The sequence below is a fragment of the Amyelois transitella genome, chromosome 22 (genome assembly GCF_032362555.1).
Source record: "Amyelois transitella isolate CPQ chromosome 22, ilAmyTran1.1, whole genome shotgun sequence".
NCBI lineage: Eukaryota > Metazoa > Arthropoda > Insecta > Lepidoptera > Pyralidae > Amyelois > Amyelois transitella.
The window spans coordinates 5,204,258-5,220,625 of record NC_083525.1 but is presented as its reverse complement, the minus strand read 5'-3'; the positions used below and the strand labels follow the sequence as shown (position 1 = coordinate 5,220,625).

General features: G+C 31.9%; 1 protein-coding gene across 3 annotated transcripts in view; it reads right to left on the bottom strand.

Annotated features, from left to right (window-relative positions):
* The window catches only part of LOC106130006 (trichohyalin), a 58,294-nt gene that overhangs the window by 19,895 nt on the left and 22,031 nt on the right, over positions 1-16,368 (bottom strand). For all 3 annotated transcript variants that reach the window (XM_060950574.1, XM_060950573.1, XM_060950576.1), the window contains one exon: positions 7,196-7,230. The gene's annotated coding sequence lies outside the window, so the exon portion shown is untranslated. The remainder of the gene's footprint in view (positions 1-7,195; positions 7,231-16,368) is intronic.

Below are 16,368 nucleotides of genomic sequence, written 5' to 3'. Positions count from 1 at the left end.
AAAACACATAATAGGTTGGCTATTTTTTAAGCGGATCTCTCGTTTTATTTATTTACTCTATATTTGATTAGACATTTATTTTTCATCTCACCTGAGTAAGTGACGATGAAGACGAAGATGTTACATGCATATCCAAGAGAAACCTATTTAATCTACTTTTGAATGTTCGTGGACGGCACTTGTCGGTAAACAAAGACGTGGGCAGTTCATTCCATACCTTAGCTCATTTTTGGCTTTTTCAAAGGAAAGACGAAAATTTGTGTTGCCAATGTGAGAATATTTCCGCCACGTGGACAAAGGCCAATAAGATATTAATTAAAAAAATATATACGGGAAGAATCATAACAATATCTTTGTCCATCATAACCTGACTGGAGGTCGTACCCGAATTTTTAGTTGAGTTGCGACATCTACGCCAAATCTATTGAATGTTCATCTAGATGGCGTTTCCGTTTTTTGTTTATAAACAGTTTTGCCCAATAAAAACACATTGCAAGGAATTCGTTTCATTAATCATCCGCCATGAAGATGGTTTACTTGACATTTAGCGTGTATCGGCAAAAGGTCGCGAGCGTCTATTATTGCAATATGCACTTTGCAGGCGATGCTATTCTTCTTAAAGGTTAAATTGTTTTCCTTTAAGGTATGGAGTAACGATAACAATGTTTTGTCTCAATTTGGTGCCGTAAATTACGTATTGTAGGCAATTAACCTTTTAACCAGTAAGGCAAATTTGTGAAGATATCTGTAAGGATAGCGTCAGACGGGAGTCGTTTTATGTAAAAACCTGACTTTCCAATAGGTAGACCTTGGGCTCCAGAGAAAATAATACCAAGAGGATCTATAAGTTTCGTAAGAAGTCCAAATATACAAGACAGATGACATCATGTTATAGGTAGAAGTAAAAATTAACCTATATAAATTTGTAGATAAGTCATCGAGCATCACTTAATTTTAATTCCTAACAACTTGTCTCGTTTGTCATCAGAAAATATCAGCTTGACTCCGAATATATCTGATAAAAGACTTACAAATTAAGTGACATTGGATCAATTATCATGTTTCAGTATTCGCTCGACTAAGGCGTGAGGCCTACACAAGGCCTACGTCAGATATTCTCATCAAACATACTTACATGTAAAATTGACGTATTTTGAAGTTGGTAAGATAATTTGTTGTATTTCTTTTTAACTAACATACAATCACGTCTTTATTCCTTATGGGGTAGACAAAATCTGAAAGGCCACGTTGGGCTGTATCATTTAGCACTTTAAGGTAAATTGGTGGATTGTCAGATGCCAATTTAAAAATTTGCACTTATGTTCAAATTGTGTTACTGGCCTTGGCAAGTGAAGTCTAACCTGTCACTATCTGAATCTAAATTTTATCATTTCAGTCATTTCAAGTAAACGTGGCTTTTGAGTTCTTTAATTAGTAGCTCTGTCTACCATGTAAGGGATAGACATGTGATATGTACCTAACACATAGGTATAGGTTATAACCGGTTTTTTACCAAATACCAAAAATAATAATAAATATTTGTTTGAGATTTGACGCCGTTCCGACGTATTCCATAAGGATAGACAGAGATAATTTCCACTTGCCTTGATTCCTGCATACCTACTTCTTTCGTTGTATCAATCTTTTCACTCAGACAACTAAAACGAATCGTGGCTCTAATTCTTCTACACATCGCTAACTGTTCCGCCAGAGTTTTGTAATATTTTCTGGTTCTCATCGCAATTTCACGAAATTACTGAATCATTGCGGTGAATTTCAAATGCTGTTATTTAAATGATTACCAACTCGGGTGCCATAATGATGCGAAATGAATATTGTTGATTGATATTTTAAAATGTTATATCTACTGTTTCTAGAGTAAAGCAAAAATTCCGTTAATTTCCGATCCTAAAATTCTGGAAAATTCTAGTCTATTCTAATCTTAATCACATGAGGAACCTATGTGCCAAATTTCGAATTGTTAGCAGTTTAAGCTGTGTGTTGATATATCAGTCAGTCCTCTTTTATATATTTGGATAGATTTATAATTGAAATTTGTGATTTTTTACTACTTTAAAAAAACGATTACAAAAAATGGCCCTTATAAAACACCAACACAATATCTGCCTCGTAAAATAAAAATAATATATTATGCTAATACAGCTTTACATTTTCGTCATCCTCCTTAAAAACTAACCTTGGGTTAATGTCATATAAATCTACCGCATTCGTCCGTAAAACGACGCAAAACACCTTTTTTGTAAAAATAAAACGATTCATTAAACTGTCATTAGAATACAAAAAATATAACAAAACATTTGTCGGATATCTTTTGTGAATGATAGTTAAAGTAATTAAATATGAATGCCTCTTTGGTTTTTAGTGGTTCGACACCGCTACATGTCGTCTTAGTCAGGCTGTATTTTTTGTAACACATTCAGTTCACTTTTTGCCAATCTTGTATGTCCAATTTTGTACAAGTACCGTTGCGTAGAGACCCGATTCTAATTAGTAACTGACGTACTGACATGTCAGATATTTTTAATTTGTTTTGCAGAAAAATATAACATTCTAAAATGTTTTAACCTAAACACCATATAAAACAAAAAAAAAAAGATTTGTGAAAAAATATTATTATATAATACTTTATTTAATGTTATTTTAATATAGGTAATTAAAATAACATTAAATTAAATAAATTGATTTGAGAATTGTTAAAGAAAGTCCATTCAACATACCTTACCTATGAGAAAATTCATACCATAAAAATTATTTAAACAAATCAACAAACAGAACGAACACATAAACAAAATTTCATTTGCGTTGTCAGAATGCGCGATATGGGTTAAAAGTACCAAATATTTATACTTTGCGCCATAAAAAAGTATTGAACACTCGGGCATTATATGCAAAATTATGCAAATTATAGTAACGTACGACAATGGCCTTTACGTCATATTTTAGTAGAGGTACCTATGCTACAATGACAACCAACTATTAGTTTTTGCAAGCTGTCATCAGGACTACCTGATAAGGTGTTCGTGAGTGCCAAGTAGGAGGTACTAATAGCTTTCCCACAATTATATTCACATTTAATTATATGCCTGTGTGATAAGTACAAATTGTACCTCCTGCCTGTAATATACGTCTTGCGTCTTGTCGGTTGTGTCCTAAACTATTGTTATTTTACACCCACTTAGATAAAATTTAACAAATAAGAATCATAAATCCATTAAGTACCTATAAATTTGAATATAATTGTTTCAAAAATTAAAGCTTTATCAAATACAAGTCGGATTACAGTTAGGCTGGCCGCCGATGGAAAATACTTGGATGGAAATGATTTCTGAACATGTGAAATATTACTTGCAGCGCTAGCCTTTAGCAGACACCGATCTTTGAAAACCTTTGAAAACGCAACCCATGGGAAGAATCTAGAAATTCGATTATGGTTATTAAAGTTTTATTAAAGTTTTTTATTAGTAATTTGGTTTTTGTTAAGTTAGCAACTCTGTAGATTGCCATGCGATTAAGTAAACCAATCTTTAAAATCAACAAGTTCCTTATGTAACTCAAAGAAAAGTTCTCATACAGTGGTCTTACTTTAGAATGAAACTTACTAGTTTTATTATCTCTTTATATAAATCCTAAAGTTTATATATTGTCCTAATATTTTTAATGAATCCTTTAGGTCAATCTAAAATATAATGCAGGATGCGAAATTGGGCGATAATTTAACACAGTACGTTTACAAATAAATAAATCTATTATTTAACTATTACATCACCCTCCGTCGTCCGTTATTGTGTAATTAACCAATCGCCCAAAGTACCGATTTGGTACTTTCACCGTCACCACTACAAAGGTACAAATACCTACGAAATAGTAATGGCAAGTAATTAAATTTACTCTGATTTGTTAGGCCCTCTGTTGGACATTGTTCAATCGACTAATAGAATTTTACAAATCGATTTTATTGTGATATTGACGATTGACATGCTTGTTTCCACTTGATATCAATGACCGATTTGGTAAAATTGAATTACATTTGATTTTGTAATTACCGTATTATTAGAATAGCGCATTTCTCGTGTGAAATTATTATTTATCAAAAACAATTCCAAATATTTTATTATTATGATAATTTAAGCTGGGTTATGTTCCGTTCAGATAGAAATTACATTGTGTTATTACTTTACTCCAACTATCTCTAGGTTAGTGGTGGTCACAGGCATCTTTTTTATACAGAGAAAAGAGGAGTCAAGCAGTAAATAGAAATACCGGTAGTGTTTCACTGAGCATTATTTTTTACAATAGGAAAGACTGGACTCACATACCTTCTCTAAAAAAAATCTGCAATTTGAATAAGGTTTAAAGCTATATCTTTATGTTTGAGTGTGGATCAATGCAAGAATAAATTGTATTTCCTATTCAGCAATATGTACGTAGATAGTATAAAAGCTTGGAAATCTAGGCTACGCGGTCACTTCTCACACGAAGGCTAGTGAAAACAAACACTTTCTGTTTTTTGCTATTATTTAAGTTTTAAACTAATGTACATTGAAGCGACGAAGACGACTAATGTACATATACAACAGATGCAAGTGGCCATTAGAGATTAATTGCAACTTCTTAATTAAGCTGGCAGAGAAAGTATGATCTTACAGAAAACTACATGCAATAACAGCGAATTCTGCACTGTTTTTAACACAAGTTCCGAACTTACTTCGAGACTAACTAAATCTGTATATTCTGTCCCGTATATATTATATTTATTTATTGTTTTTAATTTAAATATACAGTGCGATATTTCCATTTAAACCAGTGGTTGGTTCGTTATAGTCAATCGGGTAAATCAAAATATAATAACAAGAACTATTGTTCGTGTTGTTATTTTTAATTTAAATAAAAGCGAGTATAGTCTTCTCAGTATTCCCAATGAGATGAGAGCGAAATTTCATATTCTCCGACGACATATTTTTTCGCCATCGGGCAACAGGACTTTACATTTTAAAACAAGATTATATGTACATTTTTGAACGATTCATCAACAGATTCAGTCAATCAATTTGTTAATATTTAGTAACAAAGTTTAAAGATATTAAGTCTTGTCGCCTAGACGCTCGAAGCCAAAAATACTGAACAGTTTCACAAAATAAATACATTTTTCGTTAAAAACAGTCGGAGAACAATTTCGGGCTCGACATATCTAAATTATCGCCTAGAAATTGAGAAATGGTATTTTTAAACTAAATAGTGAAAACAGCGACCCGAGTACCGTTGTGGTCTCCCGTTACCGTCGTAACGGTTACGCAACACCGGTGCAACCTTGATTTAATTACACACCACAGCATTGGTAACTGCTGGCACATATACCGATGGGTTATTAGTGAGGTAAGTAACTTGTAGGCCACGTGACGTGAGGTTACAGACGATGAATTAAAATAAGTGCCGTGTGGCTCCCGGAACTTAAAAGAGGACCAATCCTTCTCTTTCTCACTGATGTCGTAAAAATTTCAGACTTATAAATTTGGGATTCTTCTTTTAGTCGATGGGTACTTTGTACTTTGTGCGTAATTTGAATCTTTATTAGAATTTGTCTACCCCATAAGGGATTAAGACGTGATTATATGTATGTATTAAAATAACTGAGATAGAACAAGTTCTTGGAAAGGTCGCTTCGTTAAAGCTGCTCAGAAATAGACTTGTGTTTTAGCTATGTGGTTGCTAGCATGGAAGAATAAAGGATGATATGATGATATGATACAAACATACACGGCAAGAAAGAATGGAAAAAAATATTAGGTAACAACTTATCTAGTACGTACGCAGGCAACAAGGGATATAACTTCTTCAACGAACTTGTTCCTATTCATAGAACGTAAAACTTTAAAAATCATTATTAAAATTGGTAAAACTAATATTTGATTATCTGGTAAGTCATCATCATTTTGAAAATCAACTTCTACGTTTATAATAATAAATAATGGCATTAAACTTCATACACATCAATCACAGTGAATCCGAAGTCACCTAACATATGGTGAATGGGGTCACAAAAACATATTACCATAATATCATAGACAACACTGTACTATTACTCTTCCGTCCGCAATCCAAAGAAATAGCTCATTGTTCTTAGAAGACACGCCCAAGCTATGTATATTGTATGCACACATGTTAACAACTATATACTTCTAAGAATAAACGAAATTATACAGCGAAATTTTACTTTCGTTGTTAAGAAAGAAACAAACACTCCGATCCCACTGAAACTGTCTAGAATTGAAAAAAGAAGAATCAATTTAAATCTAAGTAATAAAAACTTGAATGTTTTTTTTTCATTTCTTTTTTAAAATAAGAGATGGCATATTTGTCTTCGAAAATACTATTATTTTGTATATCGAATTGTACTTTAAAATATATATTTAAATGGACATTCATATTTATACTGGTACACATATTGGTTATACTGGTTTTAATCACACAAATTTATAATAAAAAATATCATTAAAGATGTTAAGCAGTTTTAAAATCAATTAAGAACGTAAATTCATCCGTTTTTCACAATAACCAAGTGTTTACTATGCAATGTTATTATCGCATTAAAGCCCATAAATATAAATATCTAATTAAAACTTAAACCGCTAGTTTGCAAGTGAAAATCTATGCTCCGTCTGTAATTAAGCCAACCATATGATTATATTGCATGCGCCTACAAATTACTGTTCTCGAGCGATGCATTTTATGAATTTTTTGTGCATTTTTATAGCTAAATGAAAGTGGGAAACTGAGCGGAAAACTCCTCCATAATGATGCCATGTTCCGCCGCGTTGTAGCTTTTTATGGGATGTTATTTCCTCTGCAACCATCGCCGTTTATATGGTGCTAAAGAATTATAATGGAAATGAGTTTTGTCTGCGGCTCCGCTCGCGTCATCTTCGAACATTTCGCGCTTTCAATACCTAGGAATCTTCTTGTTTTAAAGTAAGTACAGATAAGTTTGTTTTTCCTATAGTATTAGGGCTGTCAACCCCGTAAGTAATTTAGACATGATATACCTATAAACGTAAATTTTATTCAACATTCTCTGTATAGTACCTACGTATCGATAGTTTCAACATCACTTAACATGACCACTATAAATAAAAATAAATTACATTTATTCCATACGTATAATTGAGTGCAAACTCACCTTAATCAATTTTTATTGCTCCGAGATGAATAAATCTGCAACAAATAATATTACCGTTAATTAAACATCATCTATGTGTTATGGAGTTATGACATGGTCAGACATATAAATTAATTGGTAAAGGTGACACGAACGGATATGAAGCAATACACAAAGTTGCCAATAGATGTCTGAGATGTAATTAGCCTCAAATAAACGTAGGAAATGTTGCCTCGGATAGTTTTTACTGACAATTTCGTTAACTCCTCCTATATTTACCTAACACTAATAAGACATGGAATGGGCTATAGTAGTCTATTTATTTTGTCTTAGCAAATGCATACATATATAATACATAAAATCTCATCTCTTTTTCGGAGATGTAGACAAAGACTACATCTTCCCACTTAGGAATCGTGGCAACCTGCATAATTCTTTCGCTTCGTCGAAGTCATATAACTATCTTCATGCAAGTTCATGGGGCGCATGGGGCTCTTAAAAACTCTTAGCAAATTCAAAAATGTATTTTTGTCCTTTTATAGCACAAAATGCAAATTTAACAAATTGCATTTTGTGCTATATGATACTATGCGGAATACGGATACTAACACAACATGCGGATTAAGTGTACTAAAAAATATTTTCAACGAGGGAATGTATCATAAATTTATTTTTCTGTAACTACTTACAGAAAGGAAAATTCTTTGAAAAGAAGGAATTTAGAAAATTAAGGCGCAGGTGAAGCTCCGGGCTAAAGGTAATTTGAACATAAAAAACTTTCTATTTCCATTACAAGTAAACTTAATTTTAGATAAAAGTAAAGTTGTATATCGACTCTTCTTTATCTTAAAGCTAATGTAAATAAACAGACTAAAGTAGGTTCTTATCTACGCACTTAGAGCAGAAACAGGTAACACGTTATCGGTCGTTCACCCGAGATAAGAACATTAGCATATTAAGTTAGAACCTTTATCATTGGTGTAGGCAGGTGAAGTACATTTTCTGTAAGAATTAATTTATAGCAATTAATCAAAGATACAAGTAATAAAACCAAGAATAATTGAAAAATAAGACTAACTTTTTTTTCTAAATGTTTTTTTTTGTTTTACCGTGTGGTTCGCGGCACCAATACAAAAAAGAATAGGACTACCCCATCTCTTTCCCATGGATGTCGTAAAAGGCGACTAAGGGATAGGCTTATAAACTTGGGATTTTTCTTTTAGGCAATGGGCTAGCAACCCGTCACTATTGGAATCTCAATTCTATCATTAAGCCAAACAGCTGAACGTGGCCTATCAGTCTTTTCAAGACTGTTGGCTCTGTCTACCCCGTAAGGGATAAAGACGTGATCATATATATGTATGTATGTATGTTTTTCTTTTAGATAAGAGAAAGTTTTTTTGTGTTTGTATTTTTTGCTGTATTATTTTAATAAAGTTTCTGCATTAGGGATGGTAAAGGAATCATTTATGTATGTACAGCAGCAGCAATCGTCTGTGGTTCTCATTAACAAACTAAAAAAAAACTTAAAACTTTTAGAATATGTTGACCGATATTTTTAAAATAATTTCAAGATTGAACATAATATAATCATAAATATTTTGAAGTTTAATAAATAATAACCTTAAGTATTCTAATTCAAAATGTAATCAAGATCAACATTACCATTAAAATATTTCACACTGATGAATACAATCTGGTAATCGCAACTATATCGGTTTCGTCACACATGGCAACACCATAGACAATAATAGTTACTGTACTGGCCATTTTATAATCTGTGGCCACGACCTACGCGACTATTAGATCGTTCTTGTGAAATTCTCATAAACACCTAATACGAGTACCGATAGCAAGTAAATTGTAATTGAGTTTACATAGAAACATACATACATACATATGATAACGTCTATATCCCTTGCGGGGTAGACAGGGCCAACGTCTTGAAAAGACTTAAAGGCCACGTTCAGCTGTATGGAATTGAGATTCAAATAGTGACAGAAGAAAACTTAGTTTATTAGCCTTCCCTTTAGTCAACCTTTACGGCATCCATGGGTGGGCATAGGGACGGCATATGAAGTGGTCCTATACTTAAGTGTTGGAAACCACAGGGTTTACATAGAAAAATACATAATAAACAAGTTAGTAATTGACCTATAGCCAAGACGCACCCGATTTTTTTTTTATTCATTAATTATTAAGTTCAATGTTTTTTAAAATTTGACATGGTGCCATCATAATGCTATCGGGAATTTAAAAAATATAACTTTAAGAAATCCTCTTCTGACATTTATTCATGTAATAGAAAAACAAATAATAAAATTGATTAAACTGTTTTTCCGACGGTACCACATAACTATGTGCTGCAAATTATTCCACACGAGAGCGTAGGTATATCGTGCCTGCATGTGGTCCAAGGTTCGATGCTCGGCATGCACAAATAACGAACATTCCTAGTTATATTAGCCATTAAGGCATAATTTGAGGTGCTTGCAACCAAATCTTGGCCAACTAATCAATTTAAGTCTGCCTGACTGTATGAGTAAATTATCTTTATTTCTATGTGCTTAAGACTGGAATTCGAACAATTTTTTTTTTTAATTTTAGCAAATTATTGGATAGGTAATGCATTTATTTTTTTAACCCAAGGTATTCCATTTTGTGGTATCTATCTGAGACTAGAGACTTGAAATTTGGCGTGTAGGTTCTTTATGTGGTCTAAGGGTGGACTAAGATAGTTTTCCCTAAAATTCCCGTGGGAACGGGAATTATGGTGATTTTTCGTATTACGCGGGCGGAGCCACAGGCGTCCTTTAGCCTCTAGCCTCTTATACCAAGACTGACATCAAAGTAATTTAATTGAATTTATCAAGGAAATAAATAAGACAAAACTTTCACTAACATTCAATAATTACAAAAATGCAGTGATAATGATCACAATTCTGTAATCGTCGCTAACATTCAAAGACTGCATTACGTAGGTATGTGAATATCAAATGTCACTATCACTCGTAATAGATCAAATACCTACCTGGATATAAAGATGTATACGTAATCAAATATCTAAATGTATCACGGTGATGTTGCAAAACGCATAATATTAAGTGTAGTATAACATTAAAATTATTTATCTTAGTAATGCATAAACGCATTAGAAGAAGTCACAGAGATTTAGTACGCCTTAAATTTTTGGTATTATGAGAAACTACTTAATTTTTATTCATTTTAAAAAAATATGTGAATGATAAAAACATTCATAACATTATTTTTTAACTTTTCCATCCAGCCATTTAACCTTCATAGTCAGGGGCAAGCACATTACCGCTAAAATATGGCACAGACTAATTTTGCATTACTTTTGCTTCAAGTCATCTTGTGACCCAGAATTTCATATCCAGAGAGCATCCCTAAATGGATTTTAATGCGATTCCTCACCGACGAGGAAGCAATAAATATCGATAAGTCATAGAAAAAAAATTATGGAAATTCATATGCCACCATTGGATCTTAAACTTGGATAATGTATGTCAAAAATCTGTTATAAAAACAATGAAACAGGTTGAGCATGCTATGAAGAAATGGTAATTCTCTATGCCATAAAAGGAACGTTAAATATTAATTTTATCCATACACGTTTTTCTTCAACTGACAGCAAGATGTATTTCGAGGAAAGGCCAGAAAAAAATACTACATTAATGTTGCCACACCTACCGAGGAGCGACAAGTTACGTGAACTCACCACTTTCTCACTCATTTTTCCTTTTACGATTTCGACGTGTCACTGTATTCATGTCAACTCATTTTATTACTCCGTGCAGTAATATTACGCTTATAATTACAGAAGATTCTTGGTATTTTTAGTAGATATCATTTTAGGGTGCCATAGCCAACTGGCAAAAACTTAGGTATTACTTAGGTTATACTAAGGAACTCTTAAAACGTTAATCATGAACTTGTCAGTTTTAAATTCAATAAACATTTGAATGACTCGTTTAATTTCATTACGTGTTGAATACGATTTATCACACTTTTTGCTGCGCTATAATTGGACTAAAATGGCGCAATCAACGACAAAGCTTATCTAATTCAAGGTTTAAGTGTTCGTTTCCCGCAGATAAATCTAGGTAGGAACTAGTCTAGACCGGTCCTGGCTAGGCCTAGGTAACGGGATGCGTTGGCAAGGGTTGGGACGAAGGATTCTATAAAGTCAACGGATAATTTAGCACTTGGCTAACTATTGGCTAACTTATGTATTTTTATTTAGTTTTAGTGGGAATTACAAACAAAACTTCGTTAACTATCATAATTATGTTTCAGAGAAATCTGTTTAATGGTTAAAACTCGAAATTTAAAATAAAGAACAGTTAGATGTACTCGTTATATAATTAGGCTCTAGACAGGTCGCTTAGTAATATCAACGTTGAATGAAATATTGAGAACATGGTTCTCATATCACATATCAGTGACTATTTCTTAGGCTTTTGCCTAAAATTCAATTCAAATTGGTAAGTACACCTTCCTCAAACGTGCTACTTATTTGTATATTTTTTTGATTCATTCTTACTTCTTACAATCTAAACTGCATTTTTTAACTATAAAAATGTAACGCTAGATTATCTAGTAAATAACCACTTTTTGGTCATGAAATTTATATAAACAAGCTTACGAAATTTTATGAATGTGTTTCTGCGAAATTTTAATCTGTTGACTTAGTTTCTCATCATAAAGGCTTTTACTTCAAATAAATTGCCCAAACTGTACCAATAAATTATATGATAGTTACATTTTAACGTTTCAGCCATTTATGTCATTAATTATTGCAAAATTGGTACATTTTTAAATTAATTAACAGTTGAATTCCGTTTCGCGTCGTCTGTTGAATATGAAGAAAGTTTTATAGCTTTAGGCGAAATTCCTACGCAATTATCTAACAATTATGTCAAGTTTCACTTACTACTAGAGAGTTTGCTGAGTCTCAACAAAAGAGTTAATGCCATTTTGCATATATCCCTCACTAGGTAGAAAGAGCTATTACTCACAAGATTCGCAGGTCACTTAAGATGGATGCACTAAGTCATCTATATAATCATGAAGTCTATAAAGTCAATCAGAAGGTGAGCGGGTGAGTATCTATACATCGTCTCCATCACGGCCAAGTCAGTTTGACTGAATTTTAATTCGCCTTTGTGTAATTAGTCCAGCTATATACCAAGGTTTATGTGGATTTTAAGCGAAGATGATAAGTTATTATTATTAATTTGTTTTAACTACAACCATTTAATTATTTTGTAATTTGTTTTATTTCTTTTTATGTGCAATAAAGAGTTTATAAATAAGCTAACAAATCATTCATTATGAACGTGTTCTTATATTTTTTCAAGACTGTAGGCTCTGTCTACCCCGTAAGGGATAATGACATGATTGTATGTATATATGTATGTACATATGTTTACAAAAAGTAAGTTTTAGAATGTGAAGATAGCCCCGTAGAACCACACGTACAGGTAACAACAGGATGTTACATTTAAGATTTCTTGCGCATCCTTCTATTTACGATGCGTTTAAAGCTGTTTGTAATACTCGTTCAATGCAACACTCGCGTGCGTTTAAAAACATTGAAACATAATTATTTTCCATAATAATATATTCATTGCAGTAATGTTGTCTTAAGCATTTACCATAATATATTATTATTATTTTCATACGTTTATTTTCTCGGTCTAAAACGGGTTTCTTTTTGTTTTCGATATTTACGGGCCAAAGCCAAATAGATATCGAGGTATTGTATTACTTATTAATGTGTAATATTTATACTTATACAGGGTTATTATTTTTGCTTCTATATTATTATTTGGAAATAAATTATACAAGGATTTAAGTTGTAATCATACCCTGCAGAAGAAGTTCACTCAGCGTATTAACTTCAGTTCTTTGTTAAAAATCACAACTAACCATTTGCTTTTCTTGTTATGTACGTTAGGATAGGTCTTGCTAAAAACACTATACTTATATCGTCAATCGTCATATTTTATATCATGTTTATGGCAAAGTTGACGGCTGTCTAACTCTAATACGGGGTAATGTATATAACGGTATGATAATCATGAGTGATAAAAGCAATTATTATTTAGCAATAATTTAATACTTTTTATTTCCATAGCACTACAGCAAACAACAAATTAATCGTCAAGAAGAATATGCGGAGAAAATAACTTGTACAATTACAAAATATGTTATGTAAAGGTAAGCAAAAAGTGGCGAGGTGCGCGCACAGGACGCTGTCATCGACCGCGCCCGTTACTCTAGGTAGGTGCCATAGACTACATTCTTAATATTGAATGGAGCTGACATTAAATATATTACATAGAGAAAACATTTTATTGCACCATAAAAGTATAATATATATTATGTCACAAAAGAGACAGAGATAGTACAAAGATGGACTTATTGCTAATTCATAACCTTTGGGTGGAAGGAACCCAAACTGAAGATTTGCGTTGGCGCATCAACGTATTAAATTACGCATCAAATAAAAAAAATCACAAGACACTAAATTTTGCCTATATTGTACCATGTTGTACAGTGGACCACAGAGAATATAAGACGATATGTCGATATGCTAGAAGTAGGTATACCTATATTTACATGTGAGGTACTGAACTTTAAAGTAATCTAAGAAAAAATATTTAAACACAAATAATTTATAAGACACTGCCTTATATATTTTTATATTGATTCAAACATCTCTTTATTTTATGATTTAAGTTATCTATTTATTTTAATTTAATCGATTCATATTAAATATTATCAGTATGTGTTGACCACACATTCCATTAAATACTTAAAAAAAACGTCATTTGTTAAAGTTAAGTTAGTTCTAAGTACCAGGTTGGTTAACCACAACAATCTTATCAGCTGGTAGATAAAGACGAGTAGTCATTTAGTAATTTATTCAGAAGTTATTAGTACTATTACAAGTACTATCTAGATTTATATTAAGCACACAATATATTCATGATGCAATATCTTAACGATATAAATAAAAAGTGGCTTAACAAAATGCCTTCTTGGTGTTAAATATGGTTTAAAACTAGATTTGGAAGTATTGTTGTTACGTTTAAAGTACAAACTTTTATACAAAAAAAAGATGAAATATAACTATACTGTTGTTATAGGTACATATGTTAATAGACATTTAACTTTCTGATTTTGGTACCTAATACAATAATGGTACTCTTCAATGAATCATTATATCGTAAATCAAAATACGTGCAAAATAATACAAAATGTTTACGTTCATAAAACCTAATAAAATGCAAACTCAATTAAGAAGATACATGAGATATCAGCGTGTAATTACGATGCCGTCACGACAGCGGTCTTCATTCCTACAAAATGGCTGATGTTATTACATTAATAACAGCGTCAAAGCCTCTCTTCCTAGCATTTTCTTGAGGAACAGTTACGTGGCGTCTCGGTGTATCTTAATCAAGTTATTAAAATACTATTATTAAATAAGTGTAGGACAACAGATTATCCACTGAAACCTGCGTTTACTTTAAACTAATCTACAATAAGAATTTTCTTAAATATTTATGAAATTACATGAAATGATTTTAAATAATTTCTCTATAAAATCCAGATTCTGTTGACAAGAAAATATTTTTTCGATATTAGTTTGTGACGACTTCGGCAGAATTTTATAAACATAGGTATTAAATTATGATTATAATTCTTATCATATAATTATGATTAGAATATGTGATCTAATAAGTTATTTATTATTTTTACGTCATAAATACGATTTTTTAAGCATGGGCGGACTAAATACGAAAAGCATAATTTAACAGTTTTCTTTTAACTTTCTTTAACTTACCCATTGAAACTTCAACATTCCATTGTTAAATTATGTTTTTTTTGTCATTTCTGTATTTTTAACTCCTTGTCGTATAAATTTTGAGCCGGTCATGAACGCGCGACGTGAATCGATTTGAATACTTTTTGCGGCTATTAACGCAACACGCCACTTGCGGAACGTTTAGCCTTTCGTCTACAAAGACCATAGATAAAATTCAATGATTTTTACGAAATTATTGCAATCTTTTATAAATATTTAGGTTTGGTGTAAAAGGATAGCGAAATTTGAGATTGAAAGTCAATAGACTGACTACCTGTTATTATTCAATCCTCCTTTTACCTATTCATGTTCATAAGGCCTTCACAACTAGTACAAAACATATAATAAGATAGTTCGAACCGATAATTTAATGGATCATAACTATGATCGATCAAACCTCAATGGGTCACAAAATCATATTATGCAATTTTCTTTTATGAAGGATGAAATAGTTGAAATAAAAACAAAAGATAATCTCACAGTTCTTTTCGAGATTTGCGGTCGTCACAACAGTACTACAATATAATATTATTTCCAACAAAGTCAGTTGAAAAATAGAACTCTAAAGAGTTATCACATGCACACTTGAATGTGGACAAAATATTTGGGACATTCTTCGTATTTTTCGTCCAGTTAAATGGTTCCGATAAGTGATCTTATCAAACATTACATGTCAACATTCCTTTACTACTTATCTACGTGAGATTTCGCCACAGCATTTCCGTTATTTTATCCAAGATAACTAAATATTTCGAATGTTTTTACCATCGCGTGTAAGCAGTAAATACATAAAAAAAAATGGGACTTATTACTGGACTTCCCCTTGATGTCAAGGGGAAGTCAAATTCTGAACTAAATAACTTTTAAAATATCTACTGGTAAGTTTTATCTCTATAGTAAATGCATTACGAAATATTTGTTTTTATAGATCCCACTGTAATTCAGGAAAATATAGGTAGGGTATACTTTGAATTGAAAAAATAGTTCTAGACTACAATTTTTTATTCGTGACTCGTTTGCCACTCCTCATAACAAAATAAAAAACTGAAAACGTACGTAAATAAATATTTAACAGTGGGTTTGACACGACAAACATTAACATTATCTTATACCATATACTTACCTTGTATCACGTTATAACGTAGAAAACTTCTATCAAAATACCTATACTTGAATCAAATGTAAATTTGATTTTAAGTAACAAATTGATTTACTAATAAGGAAAACTGAAGATCTCTAATATAATTGTCAATATGCAATCGTGGGCGGTGATTGATCAATTAACATTCAATCAATG